Source organism: Lygodium microphyllum, chromosome 28, assembly GCF_053477565.2.
Source record: "Lygodium microphyllum isolate KBCC chromosome 28, Lygodium_microphyllum_v1.1.10, whole genome shotgun sequence".
Lineage (NCBI taxonomy): Eukaryota > Viridiplantae > Streptophyta > Polypodiopsida > Schizaeales > Lygodiaceae > Lygodium > Lygodium microphyllum.
The window spans coordinates 56,979,663-57,000,779 of NC_141162.1; positions in this window are offsets into that span (position 1 = coordinate 56,979,663).

The window sequence follows — 21,117 nt, forward strand, 5'->3', positions numbered from 1 at the left end:
TACGAAATAGAACTTCATGCCCATCCATTCATGATTTGAGAAATATACAATGACGGATCCATGATATGCAATCAATCAAGCTATGCTTCACATAAAATAATGTATGCAATGAAGAAATTGTGCCTAGCCTATCAACATGTGCTCGTGTGTCATGCAAAATGCAAACACAATTCCTTGATTATTTAAGATCCTTATCCTCACCTCTCAACACTCAACAAGAAAATATTGTACTCCGTTTCACCCACCCGAATTCTCACAATCGCTCAGGAAATGATGGTCCTCAAGATGTCGATCAAGAAAACCACCCATATCGCAACTAATGGCGTCCTTCTTCACGACCCTCAAACTCATCCAACTACCTTACCCACTTAGCAAGACTCCTAATCTAGCGATGAATATCCTAACTCTCGTGCGTGCAAGAAACAATGAGTGCTCAATGAAAGGTGCTCTCTCAAGTGCATGTGCAGCTAACATTTACTGCATATAGCTGTAGTGAGCCACCTCATGTCGTGCTAGTGCTCAATGTTGGTGCAAAACATTCATAAATCCAACCCATGGCATGGAAATATTTGGAAAAATCAGGAGATGAACCCTGAGTGTAGTGTATCGACAACTACTACATTGTCTTGATGTTAAGTGTCCACTACTATGAAGCCACTTTGGAGTATCCTGATTTTGTCACTTTTCTCTTTTGTGCTTAAAAGTTGTTGGTGTTACAAAAGATTTAGAGACAAGCTATCTTTTACAAGTTAAAACAAAGAAACGTGGTTTGGAAATAGAGCTATTTGTGGCCAACACAGTTGTTGACATGTGTGGTAAATGTGAATTGCTTGCACAAGCACGTCAAGTGTTTGATAGGATTCATATGAAAATTTAAAGTTTGTGGAATGCATTGACCATAGCATATGCTGAACATGGATTTTGTGAAGAAGCATTGATGTGTTTCAAAGAAATGCAGCTCACAGGCTAGCAACTTCATTTGGCACTAATGAAAAAGAGGATTGGAAGAGAGTTCTATGTAGATCCAGATGGAATTGCATGGAATGCACTGATTGCATGATATGTCAAGCATGGGCTTAATAAGGAAGCATTGAATTGTCTTCTTCATGAAATGGACCTTGAGAGGTCTTACTATGGATGTTACCACATTTGTCTGCAGCTTGAAAGCTTGTGGCACTTTTAATGTCTCTATTTTGGAGATGCTGGAATGTGCGTTTGAGGTGAAAGCCAACAATGGTGGCAATTTCTTGGGTGGTGAATATTTCAACAATGCACTGATTAAGCATTTTGTTCAAGAGTTCAACAAGCAAGAAGGCGTGGACATCACAAAAGATAGCCTTGCTCTTCAAAGGTTGTGTGAGGCTGCTGAAAAAGGTAAAGTTGAGCTCTCTACTTCCATGAAAATAGACATACAATTTCCCTTTCTTATGGCTCATGCAACTAGTCCGAAGCATTTCAACCTCACCTTTACATGATCCAAGCTTGAGGCCATGGTGACGGACCTGATTGAAAGAACTCGCAAACCATGCAATGATTGTCTTGCAAAAGGAGGGTTGAAGCCTAGTGAGTTAGATGAAGTACTCCTGGTTGGGGAAATGACCCAAATGCCTAGGGTTTGTGATTTTGTAGCCAATATATTTAGTAAAGAGTCAAACAAAAATGTTAATGCTGGATGAAGCTATTGCCATGGGCGCTTCCATTGAAGTAGGGGTTCTTTGAGGTGACATCAAAGTTATCTTACTTTTAGATGTGCCACCTCTATCTTGTGTTTAAAAAGGGTCGACAAGGTTTTCGGGAGGACAAAGAGGATTAAAAAACAAAAGGAAGATTAGCACTAAAAAGGAAGGGTAGCTTTCTTTCTATTTTCTCCATCACATAGAGGACGAAATTGGAAGGGTGGTCGTCGAGCATGAAAAGATGGTGCCCTGAGTGGAGCTTAGCTACCAAGAATTAATTTGGCAAACTCCTCGAGTTTGTGTTGTCGTCACATTGAATTATGCAATTTGATGATGTTGAAGTTGAAGTATTGCAGTCTTCTGCTTGTTTCTAGGAACTAGAGGTTGAGCACATAGTCATAACCCTCTTCCTCATTGTTGATATAGTCCAAGCTATGGCTATGACCAAAGTCCAAGTAGTTGAATTCCTACAGCTTATGATCATACTACTACATCATCGACGGCTGAATCAGAGGAGTTTCAATTAGGGTTTTGTAGTCCATAGCCAATGCATGATTGATATTATTGGAATTGAAGAAGGGAAAGGATAGCAAACTCTGAAAAGAAATCTCATCGAGAAGCCTGCACACAATTAAAACAAAGAAAAATAACTTTTCTTTTTAGCAAACAAGAATACATCCTCTACGTTAGCGAGAAGACAAAGCTGAAAGCCAAAGTCTGAAGATTAGAGAAAAAGAAGAAGAAGCTGACATGAGCTCGAGAGGGTGGAAGACTACAATGGAAGCAGAGGGCTCGAGCACACATCAAATGGGAAACCAAAGATTGATTTGGCGATGGACATGTAATAGTTATTATCTGTTCACTGAGACCAAAAGCATGAACACCATTAACACTTAAAGGAGAAGCTCCAAATTTGGCATTGATGATAGGTGCCTTTGTTGGTCTATATCCAACCTCATGCCTGGAGAACTGAATGCGTCCAGTCATACCAGTTAAATTGGTTGATTAGAAGGCGAGCAGACAAATGGTCTGTGCAGGATGTGGTGTAACAACAGTTTTGTAACTCTGCCATGTGTGTGATGTTCATTTGAATCAACAAGAGGCTCATGCATCCTCATGCCCCATAAGCATCATGCATTCATTGAATCATGAAGGCATCAACTAGCTAGTTTTTTTTTTCCTACAACTTGTGGGACAAGAAACTTTAGAAACATGGAAGTCCAAACATTGTCGTGCTAGTTATTGGGGAATAAAATGCTTGACCTACATATAAGCTTCAAGAATTGTCTCTTTGTCTTTTCTATGTAATAATACAATGGTGATTCCAAATTCCTAGCTCTTTGAGAATAATATATATCCCATATGTGGGTACCTTCCCACCTTTGTTCAAACTTGTAGATTGTCGTAACATCACATAGCCACTTTGATGACCAAGTTCTATAACCTAGAAATGGCATAATCTTAACAAGCTTCATTAATAAGATTTTACCTTAGCAATGTTTTCTTACTTTTCTAGTTAAGGAATGAAAAATAATAAAACATGGGATTCTTGAGTGATGTACAAGAACGTGGAGATGAATGAGCATATCAATACTCTTGAAATGGGTACCCATAAGTTGCTTAGTGGAACTTTCTAGTTCTCTCACTTTCTATGATCCTCTCTTACTAGTAGAGAGGATGTTTGTTGTAGAGAGGGAGGAGGGTTCTTTATGGACATGTTTGTAACTATACTTAGATGTGTGTGTGAAACTTCTTAACCATGGACATATTGTGATATGCAAGTAAACTGGATAAGTAATATATATGCCATTCGTTTGATGTTTCAACGCATACCTACAGTGGGATTCATGTTAATGTATGGGAGTCTTAAGTGGTAAATCACATGTTTGCCATGTGGTTTTGGTACTTATTTTTTGAAGTGCAATCCTACTATAGGATTTTGTGGTCTTGCTATAGGATTTGTGGTCTTGAGGATCTGCAATCCAAAGCATAACTTTTAATTGTTTAGTGGCATGTTTGCCTCTTGGCATAGGAGAGAGATCTTAGTAATTAGAAAAGAAAATGTGATGCTTTTTTGGAATGATAAAATAGAATGGGGATGGTAATGTGGTGAAGATGGAGTCTTGCAATAAAATCTACCCCTACAATTCATGTGTGCTCTTTTCAATAAGAGAGACAACATGAAAATTGTTTCACTTTGTGTTATTGATGGTATGTGTCACATGTTAGAGATTTCTCATCAATGAGAGAAGGGAAATGAAATTTTGATTGATTGAAAGACTCTTGTGTTGCAAAGGCTATGTTGAGTGTTGAAATGACTTGTTTTTTGGCTGATTTTTGTTGTTTTTGAGAGTTGAATGGTTGATTTTATGAGATGATTGATTGGTTTTAAAGTGGTTTGAGAGTGTTTTGGATGATATTGATTGTGTTTTGGAAGTTCATGATGTTTATTAGTGGAGATATGAGGTTCTGTGATGTTCTGATTGGTTCTGTATACCTTCTGTATAGCTTCTGTTTTGTTCTGATTGTCTTTTGTAAGGAGGGATTGATTGATGATTGGTGAAGATTGAGATATTGTGAAAGCTTATTGAATGGTTTGTGAGAGTTTGTAATTGTTTGAGTATGAGTTATGAGGTTTTGATGACCTTTTGTAACCTTCTGTAGGTCTTCTGTAGAGCTTCTGTCTCTGTTCTGTTCTGTACTGTAGCTGTTCTGGTACTGTTCTGTAGACTGTTCTGTATGCTTCTGTATATGTTCTGATGGATGAGAGTGTAGTTTGGGAAGGTTTTATAGCCTTGGAAAGAGGTGAATACAAGTGCAAAAGATTTGAAAGAAGTGAAAACTCAAGTAAAGACTGGAGTGAAGTGACAGTAGTGAGCTATGAAAAGACACTGTAGTGGCTCTGGTGACTCTTCATATCAGACATACCTCTTAGGAGGGGTATCCACGACCTAAGAAGGATTATTGAGAGTGATTATGAGATATTGTAGTGAGGATATGATGTATTATTGATAGAGAGAGAGAGAGAGAGAGAGAGTCAGAGATAGTCAATTCTATTAAAACAGAGTGATTGTATATGAGAGATTGAGAGAGAAGACTATGAAGATATTAAAGATGAATACTATGTGATGTATTTCCATTCAAAGATAGTGTATTCCTTTTCTTTCTTTGTTATATTGATGGATTTTGTGAAGATATTGAAGAATATGGTTGATTCTATCAAATCCGTGGGAGATCTACATGATGCTGCATGAAGATTTGTTGTGCCCGGTGTTCTTTTCTTCATTGTGATCATATGAAACCTAATAAACAAGTTTGTTGATGTTACAAGATAGATTTTCTTGCAAGAGAATTCCCTTTTCCTTGGTGTTCCTCTTGGGGCTCCATGTTTTTGGTGCGCAGCCGGGGAAACTTGCCATCAACAAGCACCAGAAGAGGCTGAAAATGAAGGAAATGGCATTGCCAAGAAGAGAAGAATTCAATGGATGTTTATAAAGTTCCTTCTTCCACTGAAGAGTTGGAATTTCTCATAATCAAAGCCACTTTCCACAAGAGGTTCATCCCACAATGGCGGAAACACATCACCATCATGATGCATGCTTTATGTGGTGGACAGTTTCCTCTTCCTATTGAAGCAGCAGAAACTTGCATCTTGGTGGCAAACTATTTGGGAATAAATTGAAGAGCAGAAACAGAGAGAATGACCATACATGGAAGACTTGGCATTCATTGAGAAGTTTCCAGACATCATCAAGTGGGAGATTGTGAAGAAGCTTCAGGAGTCTTGGTCTGTAGAGGTGCACAAGGATAAGAAGGAAAAGAGTTGGAATTTGTTCGTGGATGCTCAACAGCAAGATATGTGGGATGCTTGGTGCACTGATAATCTTCTGTTTGTTCAATTAGCAACCCACTGGAAGTTGGTAGATAGAGTGTTCTTTACAACGTACACTGTTGAAACCATCAGAAGCTGGCATTACTATGATGATGGCACCACCACAATGCTTAGACGGATGCATTTTGACACCTTCAGAACCGAATACCTTCCTCTGTGCAGTGGCATGAAAGCAGAATTCAGAGACGTTGAAAAGGAAGAATTAGAAGAAATGTTGGCAAGAGAGTCCTCCAGAGACTGAAGCCTTCTGTTAACCCTCTGTGGAGCACTAACAACATAGTGGAGCCAACCCCCTGATGAATGACGCAATAAAGAGGCAAGCGTTAGAACGAGTCCAGAGGTACGTGAGAAGAGAGAAAGCAAAAATCAGAGCCGAGAACGAGCTCGCTACAAAAGCCGCCTTTGAGGCCCTTGCGAAACTCTTTACAGAAGTCCCAATGGCACATCAAGCCCTTCCTCCTCCTGCTGGAGGTCCACTTCCAAGCCAGATCCGTCCTGGAAATATTGATGATAGGCCAGCGAATGTAGTCCCGTTACCAGTTTTTAAGGGAGAGTACAATGAAGACCCCGATCTTCATGTAGCAGAGTTTATGGTAGCATGTGTGGCTAACAATGCCACAACCCTTGAGCATTGGTTAGCAATATTCCCCGCCACTTTCAAGGGTGTGGCATTTCAGTGGTATGAGAGACAAGCAGCATGAACTTTTGGCACATGGGACGACCTGAAGTTGGCTTTCCTCACTAAATTCAGGCGTGAAGGTTTTGAAGAGCGGATGCAAGAGGAATTTATGAACCTAAGTCAGTCCTCTGGAGAAAGAGTAGAAGCTTATGTCTCACGAATGGAATCCATCCTGAAGAGATGGACTAACCATAATCTAGATGATGGCATTCAGAAGGGGGTGTTTCTCAGAGGATTACAACCAGAAGTCCATAAGTTTGTGGAGCTGCAAATACCAGCCACATTGCAAGCTGCAATAGAAGGTGCAAGATTGTACAATGAAGTGGAAGCTAGATTGGTGATGAATCCCGGAAGAGGAGTCCTACCTCCTCTGATGCCAGGAATGATGTACCCACCAAATGCAGTCCCAGGGATAGTCCCTTACCCCTACCAACAGATGCCCCCAGTATCACAATACAGTGCACCAAATCCACAGTGGCCACAATCCATGCCTAAAATGATGGTTCAACCACAACAACAATGGTCCCAACCAATTTTCCCAATGCCAAATCAGCAGCAACAGTGGAAGCCTACCAACTGGAGCCAACAGCCAACAGTTCAAACAGGAGCTCTGAATCAAAATCAGAGCAGAGACCCCTCTGCACCAGTCCAACCTGTTTATGCAGTGATTACAGAGACTCCTCAAAACCCTACTGCCAATACCTCAGGAGGAGAAAGCTTGAAGGATTACTTATCCAACTCAGTTGCAAATATAAAAAAGGAGTTGATGGATGTGATTACAGAACAGCTACAGACGCTGAAAGTGAATACTACTAGCATATCCAACGTTGCAGGAGCAGGAAGAGATGTGATGCGATCAAATACTTGGTGTGGTAAGTGTCATCAAGCAGGCCATTTAGCCACTGAATGTACACGAAAACCAACCATTCCTGGAGCCTTCTGTTCCTACTGTTTGCGGAAGAACCATACAGAGGACATTTGCTTTCTAAAGGAGATGCATGATAGGAGAAGGAAGGAAGAGGACACAAGATTCAACTTGCTGGAATCCAAAATGACAACACAGGATATTGGACCCAAGCCTAGGGAGTTTGGTCCTAATTTCGGACCCAGAAGATTTCCATCCCAAAGTTACAGAGGAAGACAGTCTGGCGGTGTCGAAGGGTTTCGAAAGCAAAGTCGCAACCACAGAGGACTTTGAATAATTTCAGGATAGAAGATCAAACAAGTAAATAATCAAGATGAGAAAATGATCCCAAGACACTGTTTCAAGAAGAAGAAACTTGAACAGCCTCTGAATTGTCAGACCCAGAGATAGTCATCAATTGTGGCTAATAAATCAGATTTTCACTTAGTAATTTGAACTTGTCGTGTTTTCTTTGGCAAGACGGAACACGTCTCCATCAATTGAAATCACCTTTGAAACATTCAAGTAAGCCAGGCAGATACTGCTTACCCTCCACACCAGCACCAATCTCCAAACAGCAGCGCCTAGAAAACATGGCAGGATAAGTAAGCAAGAACTCAGAGAGAAAAAGACCAGCTGGCCAAGCATAACATCTAGTGCTTCCTTCCAGCAAGTTTGAGGAGACCCTGATTGTTATTACCAACTCTTTTATTGTGGATGCACGAATCTTTCCTACAGCATCAATAATTTTAGACATAACATCATCAGAAAATGAATATAGGTATGATTTATAGCATCTTTGTGCTGCATCCTCAGAGGCCCCTATTTCCTTGTCTCTTTCCAAAGGTCAGGAATCAAGAAACCGTAGATCTTTAGCAAACAGTCAAATGTTGCCTGAACCACGAGATGTAGGCACAAGGCGGACAGTGACGGACCCACATTTCCTGAAAACCAAATCAGTGTGTATATGCAACATCTCGATAATAGCTGTTGTCAATTGTCAAGATCCCTCCTTGCTTCTTCACATCACAGACCCTGCAAAGGTTGGATCTGTGTAAGAGCGAGGGCTGAGACATGGAATGCCTTTGGGAAACAAAGAAACGTTCAGGATCCTGACAAGCTGTGTCGAAGTTGACCAGAGAGAACCTTGAGCTATGCAAGCGAGTCAAGCGGCTTTTCATCAGACAAGCGAGCTCTGTTGCTTCGGCAACGCTTTGCCCTATCTCATTATCATTTGGGATTGCAGGAGCAACATTAACAAGTAGATGATCTACACCTCTGGTTGATTCATCTGCTGAGTCTGTATCATCAACAGCTTTTACCTGGTTTTTTCCTTCTTCTCTCTCAGCATCCGAAGGGGCCTGTTTGAAATTCGATCATCTACAGCAAGCACGGAGTTGCTTCGACAACCTCACGACCAAGATATCATCGTCGTATGTCGCAGACATGTTCTGGAGCTGCGAGCCAGACGGCAAGTGGAACCGCCATGGTGGAAGATCTAGTTCATCAAGGATGGCTCTAAGCCTTTCTGCTCCAAGGTTGCAGACCTTGCTTACCCCGGGAACGATCTCGACGACCTCTGCTCGTACGTCCTCATACGAATCCTGTGAGGAATTCCCCTCCTGTTCCTCTATCTTCACTGTTTCTTCCCCAATCCTCTCTCTTGCATACGACTTCAGCACTCAGTCCCCCATTCAGAGCTTTTTCCCCCTTTTCCAGATTGCCGAGCACTCTTCCCAAATGCCATGCTCTGTTCCTCCCTAGCATTCGATCTCTCCCTAGCATTCGATCTTCCTCTCCGATTGCAGGTCACCAACTATAGCTTCTTTTTCCTCTGTTAGTAGGCCTGGATGAAGGCTCCGATACAGCCACCCAAGGTGGTCTCCATCATCATGTTCCAGGCAATGGTGCATTCAGCATCGGAGGAAAAACAGGCACTAAGACGGTGGGTTGACAGCTTACAAGCTTTCACTACCTCAGAGGGAACTCCAATTCATAATCAAGAAGAAGGGATTTCGCTATTCTCTGCGCTTCATCTTCAATCCGTCATCTCGCTCACTTCTCTCTGATTTTGGCTCATTGGGTTTTCGTTTTCTGCAGCCGCTAATTTCCTCTCCTTCTTCGTCTTCTGTTCCACTGTCATCGCTTGGCTTCATCTTCAACTTCTTTGTTCCCTTCTTTGTTGCAGTAGACTGGTTCTCGATGACAAGACCATAACAAAAACTCCCTGACAACGCTTGGAGCACGCCTGGCAGCTTCTATGGCTACAAAGATTGCCTTAGAACGCTCTCACCTCTGTCTCCGGAATGCGTGTCCTTCCTTCAATATGAAGGTCTCCCCACTCTCTCTCGATCTCCCTCCAAATACAGGATTCCTCCCTGATTTCCCATTTCTAGCGCAATACTCCCCTTCAGCACTCCATCTGCGCTTAGAGCTTTCTTAAGCTTTTTTTATCGTTTTCTTCCCTTTTTCCGATTGCAGAGCACTCCCCTTTTCTCTAATGCTCTGTTCTCCCCTATTAGCGTAATTCCTCTCCCTCTTTTTCTGTCACATATGCCTCTTTTTTCCCTCCCTCTTTAGCTTTTCAAAAATCCTTTTCTTTTTTTAGTCTCCTCCTTTCCTTTCCATTGAAAAAAGCTCATCTCCCTTCCTTTGTTCTAGCGCGGAGTAAACCAAAAGGTCACCATGAAAATGCTGAACAGACACAATCTGAAATTAACACAATGTGTTCCTTAAATCCCGTCCCACAGGCTTAGAGTACATATGTCCAACCACCGCCCGCACATCAAAGGAAACACTCCAAGCTCAATTAACAACAGGAAAGCAACTTTGAACAATGTCATCAAGTAATTCAGCACAACATGTCTTGCCACAGTTGGAGCAGCCTCAGTCATTGAGCTCAAACCGTGAATCCGTGTCAATGGCTCCCTTCTGCTGAGTCTACGAGCAATAGTGCTGATGGATTTTGACAAGCAATGGTTCCAGACCTTTTTGCAGCAACATGTATCAACATAGGCTGAAAGCATCTCATCATGTTCACCACTATGCCTCTAACTCCTCCTCACTATACTCATGCATAGAAAATAAATGTAAACACAACAACTAAGTATATACAAAGTATCAAATCACACACACAATTTTTGGGTGGTTTTCACACCTCGAATGCGCAGCAATACGACAGCGGTAGTCAGAGATCAGAAGTGGAGTGTTACAGATGTAGAGAAAAGGGACACATCTCACCAAATTGTCCAAATCCCAGAAGGTCAGTGGATTACAAGCCCTTATGCAGTCGATGCAAAGGAGAAGGCCACACTGCAAAAGATTGTCCAAGCCCAGTCCCAGTGAAAAACAGTGCTACTAATAGTCCAGCCAAGGCCCAAGAGCCTACCTCCAATTTAGTGGAATTGGAAGTTGCTGCCATCACGCGTGCAAAGAAGAAGGAACCACCTATCCAGAAAGAAAACAATCCTCCTGCCAGAACAGTGAAGTTCAATCTTCAACCAGAAGAACAGAACAGAACAGAGCCTGACAGTGCCGTACAAAGCACTACAGTGCCACAGAGAGTTACAGATACAGTTCCAGAGACAGGACCAGAGGTCCAGGAGATAGAAGAGGAGGAAGTGCCACAAGTGGCAGAAGAAGTTCCTATGATTCCCCTGTTGGAAGAAAAAAGGAAAATGAAAATGGGTGTTGCCCCATTCCCTAACCGGTTAGAGAAGCCAGTGGATCCTATTAAGGAATAGGATCTCGTCACAGATCTAGATACCTTTAAACCAAACCTCACATTCCGACAATTATTGGTGTTGTCTCCCAGTTGCCGAAAACGGTTCAAAAGTATATTGACAAGAAGACGTGGATTAAGGATTGCTTCCTCAACAGCAACAAAGTCCAACAAAGCTCCAAAGCCTGTAAAAGAAGTGGACGTGGCTAACACCTTCCTAGATCCGGGTACCCCAGAGACTGGCATGTGGATAGAAGGCTACTTCATTGCAAATGCACTGATTGATGGAGGTTCATCAATGAACATTATGACGGATGTGACAATGAAGGATCTAGGCCTACAAGGTGTGCAACCAACCCAATGGCTCATCAGATTGGCGGATCAAAGCAGAATCAAGCCTTTGGGCATTCTCCCATATGTGAAGACTACAGTGGCTGGAAAAGATTATTGGCTAACCTATTTGGTGGTGAAGCCAAACTCTTATGGTACATCCTATCCCCTATTACTGGGTAGACCATGGCTTTTTGAAGCCAGAACAAGGACGGATTGGTTCAAAGGAACTTTGACCTTGGGTAGAGGACCCAATAAAGTGGTGCTGAAGTTATATGGTGCTCAAAAAGGACATGGATCCACCTCCTTGGAATTATCTTCTGACTCCTCTAATGAGGCTACAGATGGAAAATCAGCAGACGAAGATGCTGTCAAACAGATCCTTCCCAAGAAAACAGTGGCACGTTCCTTAACAGTGGATACTGTAAGCCAACTCCCAAAAGATGCAAAGCCATTATCAATAGGAGAATACTTCCTGCCTGAACCAGGAACGATTCCTAAAATCACTTCTGACAGTGAGATAGAAGCATGGATGTACTGCTCTCCTTGTTACATGGCCATAGCAGAATCAGACACAGAGGCATAAGATGAAACAGAGAACCTGTTCTTCTCTTACAGAGCTCCTACAGAGCCAGAGACAGAGACAGAGACAGAGACAGAAGAGGAGGGAGATGATATTGAAGAAGAAGGTTATGAAAGTGAGATGGAAGAGTCTATCCAACCTGCAAAGGATACATTTGAAGAAGAAGGTCCAGAAGCATCAAAAGTAGACGAGCTCATGCTATGGGACAGAATGGCGATGGTACCATTTGGTCTGGTAAATGGATATTCTCATATGCAAAAACTTTATAAGAAATGGATTAAGAAGAATAAACGGTCTTTCAGCAATGGCTCATGCCGTCCTAACCCATCCTTGCCAAAGAAAGATGATGATGATGCACCGTGCTAACAAGCACCAGTCTCACAAACCCAACAGAAATCAGAGGGTCCCTGTTATGTGACATTCCTAGATGTGTCATCAGAAGATGAGTCTTCAATCCAAGAGGTAATTAATCTTGAAACCAAGCCCGAAACGGCCCTAATCCCATTTCAACATCTCTAGGAGCAACCTAAGTTTCCACCAAAAGTAGAAGTTGGTTCTAATGGGACATCTGAAGAGGACATCACTTCCTTGAAGGAGTCGGATCTGTATCCAAAAGCAGTCCGTGGGACCTTCATCCGTGAAGTAGAAGGTGAAAGGCAATTAACTTTTGTGGATGCAGATGGCACTGAACGCCACTTGAAGGTGGGTAGCAACCTCCCAGAAGAGTTGTCAACTTTGTACAACTTGTTGAAAGAGAATTTGGATGTGTTTGCGTGGTCCTACAAAGACCTAAAGGGAATTGATCCCACAATATGTCAGCATCATATTGACTTGGAGCCTGATGCCAAGCCAGTACGGCAATGACAGAGGCGAATGGACCCGAATTATTCCACATTGGTAAAAGCAGAGCTGCTGAAGCTTCTGAAAGCCGAGTTCATCTATCCAGTGGCAAATAGTGAATGGGTTTCTCCCATCGTGGTTGTACCCAAGAAGAATGGCAAGCTTCGAATATGTGTGGATTTCCGCAAGCTCAATTCGAAGACCAACTGTTGGACACAGTGGCAGGACATGAGCTTTACTCCCTTCTGGATGGATTCAACGGATAAAACCAAGTCCAAATCGCACAAGAAGACCAGTCCAAAACAACCTTCACCACAGAATGGGGGACCTACGCTTACCGAGTGATGCCATTTGGACTCTGCAATGCCCCTGCTACTTTCCAGCGAGTCATGATGGCCGCATTCCAAAATCATCTGCATGACTTTATTGAGGTATATTTGGATGACTTCTGTGTCTATACTTTGATCCGGGAACACTGGGGACATTTGGAACAATGCTTTGACCGATGCCGGGAATATGGGATTTCCCTTAACCCCGACAAATGCATCTTTGGGGTCTCTTCTGGAGTTCTGTTCGGCCACATTGTCCCTGCACAAGGGATATCAACAGACCCTGCAAAGATCGAAAAGATCGCAGCTCTGACAGCACCCACCAACCTCAAATAGTTGAGGGGATTCCTAGGCCATGTGGGTTTTCAAAAGTTTCATAGCCATTTCGCAACAAAGGCAACCTCCTTGTACAAGCTTCTGAGGAAAGATGCAGAGTTTACTTGGATGGAAGTATGTGACAAAGCCTTCACCACTCTGAAGCAGTGTCTGATTGAGGCACCCATTCTACAACCTCCTGATTGGACGAAAGAGTTCCGTGTACACACGGATGCATCTATTGAAGGCTTAGGTGCAGTCCTATGCCAGAAGGGCTCCTCGAAGTTGGATCAACCCATCTATTATGCAAGCCGAAAAGTCACTGATAGAGAATGGAACTATACAGTGACAGAGCTTGAGTGCTTGGCAATGGTGTTTGCCCTAGAGAAGTTATGCCACTACCTCGTATCTACCCACTTTAAATTTTATGTGGATCATGAGGCCCTATCCTTTCTAATGAACAAAGCAGATGTGAAAGGACGAATGATGAGATGGCTTCTTCTATTCCAGGAGTTCGACTTTGAGGTGATTATTAAGCCTGGTCGTTCCCATGTTCTGGCTGATCATCTGTCGCGTATCCCACAAACTGCAGACAAGGAGCAGGATGATCGAGACCTCCCTGATGCTTCCCTATTCCTGGTAGAAACTGTAACCCCCTGGTATGCAGACATTGCCAATCTGCTAGCAACCCAACAGTATCCTCCTGGTATCTCTAGTCGGGAAAGGAAGAAGCTTATGCTAGAATCAGCTCCCTACACCCTGTTAGGCGGCGCATTGTACAAGAAAGGCAAAGATGAAGTGCTCCGAAGATGTGTTGCAAGAGATGAGATTGGGATTGTTTTGAAGGCTTGCCATGACGAGCCATGTGGAGGCCACTTTGCAGGAGAAGCTACAGCCAGGAAGGCTCTGCTAGCAGGATACTGGTGGCCTACCATTCACAAGGATTCCTATGATTACTGTAAAAGATGTGATGCTTGTCAGAGAATGGGGAAACCCACCAAGACAAGTGCCATGCCACTGCAGCCTATTCTTCCTTTGAAGCCATTTGAGAAGTGGGGCATTGACTTCGTAGGTCCAATCGATCCTCCTACCAAAAGGAAATAGAACCGATACATCCTCGTATGTACGGATTATGTCACAAAGTGGTGTGAAGCTAAAGCCCTAAAGTGGGATGATGGTAACAGCATGGCCCTGTTCATGTACGAGAATATCATCACCCGTTTTGGCAGTCCCTTAGAGCTGGTAAGTGACATAGGCACTCATTTCATTAATAAAGTCATGGAAAATTTGACAGAGCTGTATAAGATCCGCCATCGCAAGTCCACTCCTTATTACCCCAGAGCCAATGGCCAAGTCGAAGTCACCAATCGCATCCTCTGCTCGATTCTAACAAGAACAATTGTCGCACATCGTCGTGATTGGGACGATCGACTTACAGAGGCCCTCTGGGCATATAGAACCTCCCATAAAGCAGCAACAGGACAAACACCTTTCCAACTGGTGTATGGTACAGAAGTTGTTTTCCCTGTGAAACTGGAATTACCCTCTTTGCGAGTGGCTATCAAAGAGTGTTTAGGGGACGATGATTCACTGCAACGCCGTCTCTTGCACTTGGAATGTTTGGACGAAACTCGTAGGATGGCTCTACAGTGCATGGAAGCCACGCAAGCTTGACGCAAGGCTTACCATGACAGCTTCATCAAGCACAAGGAGTTCAACGAAGGTGGTTTGGTCCTAGCCTATAATTCACGATTTGGCAAGTTTCCTGGCAAGCTCCAACAGCGGTGGATGGGCCCATATATGGTACTTGCCATCAACCCTAATGGCTCTGTCCAAGTGCAGACCGTTGATGCCTCTGATGATCCCTTTTTGATCAATGGATATCGCCTGAAGAAGTACTTCCCTCCTTGGGGATCTTGACAATCAAAAAAAGAAAGAAAAAAAACACAAAAAAAAGGAAAAAAAACTATTATGGGAGAAAAGGAAGAAATTCCTTGTCATAGCAGGCCTCGTTCCAAGAAAAGGTGGCACACACCCTTGGGCGAGAAGCTGGCTATGGAAAAGGTGGCAATACCCAGCAGTCCAAAAAGTGGAATCATCAATTGATATCCCTAGGATCCAGTTCCAAAGCTGCCTCCCTTGGTATGCTGTGTCCTGGGTCTCTCTACAGAGCGTCTAACTGTCCTCTCGCAAACGACATGTTCCTATCCAACACAACGTTCGATTTAATGGCTACCTCCCTGGGTACGCCTCTTCAACAACTAACGACGTGATCTTCATCGACAAATAATCGAGTGACGCAAGCTTTCATCCTAACCGGATGGGAAAAGTGAGTATGGGTTGCCCTCTGTAACTATCATCAACGAGTGAGACAGAGGGTGGGCCGAGTGACCAGTCTTTTCCCTGTAAATCAAATGAGAGGTGAGAAGTGTGAATGAAGTGTTGCATGCACGGGATGGGCCTCTCAATGCACGCAGCACGATCTGTTTCTGTGCACTGCACTATAAGGCTCCTTGGCCTTCCTTCTCGCACCGTATGCCGGCACAGGGCGGGATGCACAGTTGCACCATCCAATGCGCACAAGGCATACAACCTTTACACAAGTGACCGTGAGGATTACATCAATGGGTTTCAAGACATAGCTGCCCTCCTGTATATATCAACAGAGTGTAAGACAGAGGGTGGGCTGAGTGTGACTGGAGTTTCTTTAATCAATTACCGAGAGGTGAGATTGAGGGACGTTACAACTTAGAGTCAGGTATGTTCCCGTTTCCCTATGCACCCACGGGATGGGTCTCTACCATCATCACAGGACACGTCACCCTGTTCTGTACACTACACTGTAAGGCTCCCTTGCCTTCCTCCTTGCACTTATGCCAGACGGGTTCGACGCACTAATGCACCATCAACTGTGCACCCTGGCGTACTCTCCCTCTGCACCATTCCCTTGTCGATTTCTAAACTGGGTATGCGATATGGGTTTCAATCCTTATTCCTCGAGTGATATTAGTCATGGGGCGAGTGACGGTTCTTTCATTCCATTTGAGTAACCGTGAGTTGAGTGCAATATTCTTCATCATCGACTCGATGCGATTCCTTTAACCAGTTACCTCCCTGGGTGCTACCGCGTGGTCCCTGCCATGAAGGACGTGTGCTGTAAAGATGCCTTGGTACCTCCAGCAGCCGACAACAACACAGGACGGGCCATTGACAATCAACCTTGATTCTTGACAACATGGGCCAAGTTTTCTAACCCTACACCTTCTGTTTCTCAGTGACGTTCATGTTTTAAGTATGGGGACGTTAGTGGATGGTCTGTGGCGTGGTCCTAGGTCCCTGTTGTTCGGTTAACCCTATCTGTTAAGGTTTTAAGTGTGGGGACGCATCCTTGCGCGTCTACATTGCATAGCCCTCTACATATGCCTCAATCTGCTAATGCATCTATTCCATGACTTGCTTTTACCCTAATGGGGTCCCTTCCCACTCAATCGTTTATGTTCCATCCACCCTTGGGGCTGTTCCCTTGCAGTTTTCCTTCATTCCCTGATTTTAAGGTCCTGCCATGTGAATGCACCCTACGTTCACCGGAGTCCACATCCAATCCTATAGCCCTGTTCCTCCCTCTGAACTGACCATTTTTCCTTTTTACCTACCCCTGTTCCGGTGCACGGTTTTAGAGTTATTAATTTTTGAAATATTTTACGCAAATTAGTTGGTTTTCCATGTGAACGCACTTTTCTTGCTTCGAAACCGTGATCTGATGTCATAGCCCTAACAAAAAATTTCCCCCTAACATTTTTCTTTTTTACTCCGAGTCATTCCGATGCGCGGTTTGTCCAATATTAATTTTTTGGTTTTTTTAAAGACTTTTTCGTGCATCTTTTTTATATTTTTCCATGTGAACCTACCCTGTTTGCATCGAAATTCCAATTTGATTTGATAACCGTGTCCCCCGTGCTTTCCCCCACCTTTTTCCTTTTTCCTCCACCCTCTTTTGACTTCTGGATTTTTAATTATTAATTTTTCAATGAGTTTTCGGGCGTATTTTTGGTGTTTTTTGCATGTGAACCCCTCCTACTTCTGCCGGAACTGCGTTTTAACATGACAACCCTGTGCCACACCTTCCTGCTGACATTTTTCCTTCTTACTGCATGTTATTCTGGTGAACGGTTCGTCCAATATTAATTTCCGATCCCATTTTTGGATTTGTTTTTTGGGCTTTTCCCACGTGAATGCGTCTTATCTCAGTGGGAACTATGTTTTGATGTGATAGGATTGTCGGGCACGTCTTTCTGCACATTTTTTCTTTTTCGTGCACCTCGTTTCGATGCACGGATCTTCTGATATTAATTTTTAATTACGTTTTTTGATCCGTTTTTTGTGTTTTTTGCACGTGACCGTCCTTTACCCCCCGGAACCTCCGTTGCATATTTTCCCTGTCTTCCCCTTGTCGTCTTGCCCACTTTTTATTTTTACGCCATTTCGTTTTGACGTCCGGATTGGGAGATATTAATTTTTCTTTATTTTTATGTGTTTTTGCGTGCCCTGTCCCGTGCGTGAACGCGCCCGTTTTTGCTTTTCCGCGTCTTAACGCGCTCCGGTTGCATCCGCGTGCCTCGTCCCAGCATCCGGGCGCCCTTTCAATCCGGTCACGGCAATTTTTTTTACCCCGCCCCGTGCATGCGCGCGGGACGGGGGTACGCCTCCTTTTTGGGTCCTAACACTACCACTAACCCTACCCCTACCCTGCCCACTAACCCTACCCCTAACCTCTACCCCGCCCACTAACCCTAACCCCTACCCCGCCCACTAACCCTACCCCTACCCTACCCACTAACCCTAACCCTAACCCCTACCCCGCCCACTAACCCTACCCCTAACCCCTACCCCACCCACTACCACTAACCCTAACCCTTACCCCACCCACTAACCCTAACCCCTACCCCGCCCACTACCACTGACCCTAATCCCTACCCCACCCCTTGGGCACCCCCCTTATGGCCTACCCTACCCCTACCCTTTCCCGGGCACCCCCAACCCCTTCCCCTACCCTACCCATTGCCCTTCCCACCCCTACCTTTCCCTATCCCCCCTCCCCTCTCACGACCCCTTCCCTTCCAACCGCCTCCCTCCCGTTCTCCCTCTCCCCCATCTTCTTCTCCCTCCCTGTCGTGCCCCTCCCCTCCCTCTCCTCCATCTTCTTGTGCCTCCCTCCTTTCCCACCTACCCTCCTCCTCCTCTTTCTCCCCTTCTCCCCTGCCCCTCACCTGTCCTCGTCAGCGGTGCCCCCGCCCTCTCCTCTCCTGCCTCCCGTTAGGCCGCCCTCGTCGCCAGGTCGCCACGCCCTCGACTTAGCCCTCCTCTGCAGCGCCAGGGCCCCTGTCGCCACGTCGCCTGTGGCCCCGTGGGCCGCCATCACGTCGCCCCCGCTCGCGCGTCTGCCCACCCTCCAGGCCGACTGCGCCCCGCCCTCTGACGTCGCCCCTCCTCCTCGACGTTGCCAGTCGCCCGCTCCACCTGCCGTCGCGCCGCCGGACGCCTACGCCCATCCTTGCCCGCCGTCACCTCCCTGTGGCGCCGTTGACCTCGCCTTCACTGTCCTCCACGTGCCTGTAACACACACCTACACTCCCCTTTACCCCCCCCTAAGCCCCCCTTCCCCCCCACTGTAACACAAACCCACGCACACCCAACCAAACCCCAACAACACCCCCACACTAGCCCCCATTCCCCCCCATCACCTACCTTTCCCCTACTAACACACTTACCCCCCACTAACCCCCATTCCCCCCCATTACCCACGTGTCCCCCACTAACACACCCTCCCACCCAGGCCCTCAGTCACACACTACCCCACAACCCCCACTACAGCACATCACACACTAACCACCACCCACTTACCCCTTCTAAACCCCCCTTCCCCCCCTGCACCCAAACACAGCTACCCCATCTACGCCCTTTCACCCCACCATTACACACACACACCCTACCTCCTACGAGCCCTTGTTCCTCCCCACCATTACACCTCTCCCTCAACCCCTCCCAAGCCCACAAACACACAACACCAACCCTACTCCCTGTAAGCCCCTGTTCCCCTGCAGCAGCTTACCTCACCCCCTCCATAAAACCCGCATCCCACCCGTCGACACCCTCGTGGCATCGCCACACGCGTCGGTGTGTACGCACACGTGGGAGCTTGAGGTTGTTCGCGATTGATCGTGCGCGGGTGCGGGAGCTAGTTAGCCGGTTGCTGCCACGCAGCCTATTTCTGGGTATTTTCCCAGATTTTTCATTCAACAACCTGCAAACCCTTTTAAAGACACAAAAAAAAAATTAAAAACAAAACAAAAAAAAAACATTGAAAAATTAAACAAAATCATTTAAACATTCTGGAAAAAATACATAAAAATCTAGAAAATTCCTATTATTTCTGCAACCCATGGCCATATTTTTCTAAACCTGTAAATTTCAGAAAAAACATTTTCGACCATTTTAAAATTCCCCAATCTTTTAAAAATACCCACACAAAAAAATGAAAAAAAATTCATTAAAAATGCTAAAAAATTCCCAATTAATTTTCGAAAAATTCCTAACACTTTCATTAACATTTTTACTTATTTTTGGCACATTTTTCTAAGCTGTCATAATATTTCATTTCACACCTAAATTCCTTAAAAATACAAAAAATAATAATAATAAAACCATCTTTTTCATCCCAACACCAACTAAACATCTAGACAAAAACATCCAGATATTTTTGGATTGAGGAGAGAGTATTCTTTGCATTTACATACACCCACTACCAGGTATTTTCCCTTTTATTTGTTATTTTTTTCAACTACCCCAAAACCCACGGTTAATATAAAAATAAAAAACAAACAAGAACAAAAAAAAAAGCAAACAAACAAATAATAAAAAATGAACCCTACACACCACCATGGCACGCACGTTCGCGCTAAACACACCATTTTTTTAAAATAAAAATAAACCCGTCGTTCACTTAGCACGCGCTAAGTGCGCTAAAGATGCACTTTAATATTTTTAATTAAAATGAACCAGCCATCACAAGAGAACGCACTGGCAAAAAAGTGCTCCACATCACCTTAATTTGTAATCAATAAACTTGCATTTAGAGACCCAGTCTGGGTATCAAAGTCCGGGATTCGAATTAAAGCACCGCTTTCACCTAATAATTGGTAATTAAATTTATAAGAAGGAACCGCCGTTTTCTTGATAAGGTTTATCACTTAATAAAACTTCACCCATTTCTTAATAATTTATTAAAATGAGCATTTCATTTAAATTAATTCCCCCTCACTGCACTTACTTCCCCTTTTTAACGAACCCGTTTCGTGGGATGGGTATGCGCCATCTTTGGAGGTATTTCCATGGTTAAACACCGGTTTATCAACGATGTGGTCCTGATGTGTGTGGGTAGTTGTGATGTTTTGGTTCAATGTCTTTGTTACGGTTAAGGGTACGATGTGTAGTATTTTCTTTATTGCCTGATACGGGGATTTGGGTGTTTGCATGTTGCATAGCATGAAGCTTTCGATCGCATATGTCTAAAGGTCATGTCGAATTTCTTCTAGGCTGTGGTTTGCTTGGGGATAGTTGGTCGCGTCACGTTTTATTGTTTTGGTTGTTCTCTTATCCTTGGTTTTTTGTCTATTGCTTTGCAAGCATTCTCCTTGATTATCTGTGTTTGTGGTGTGTGTGTAACCATCTGAATGGCGCCTTCTCACGCTCCTCCACCTATCTAGTATGTCCCACTAGTCAGTAGGGATTACTCTTCCCTACTCACTTTTGAGCCTCTCACGAAGGCGGGACTCGCTGCTTTTGTGGCTA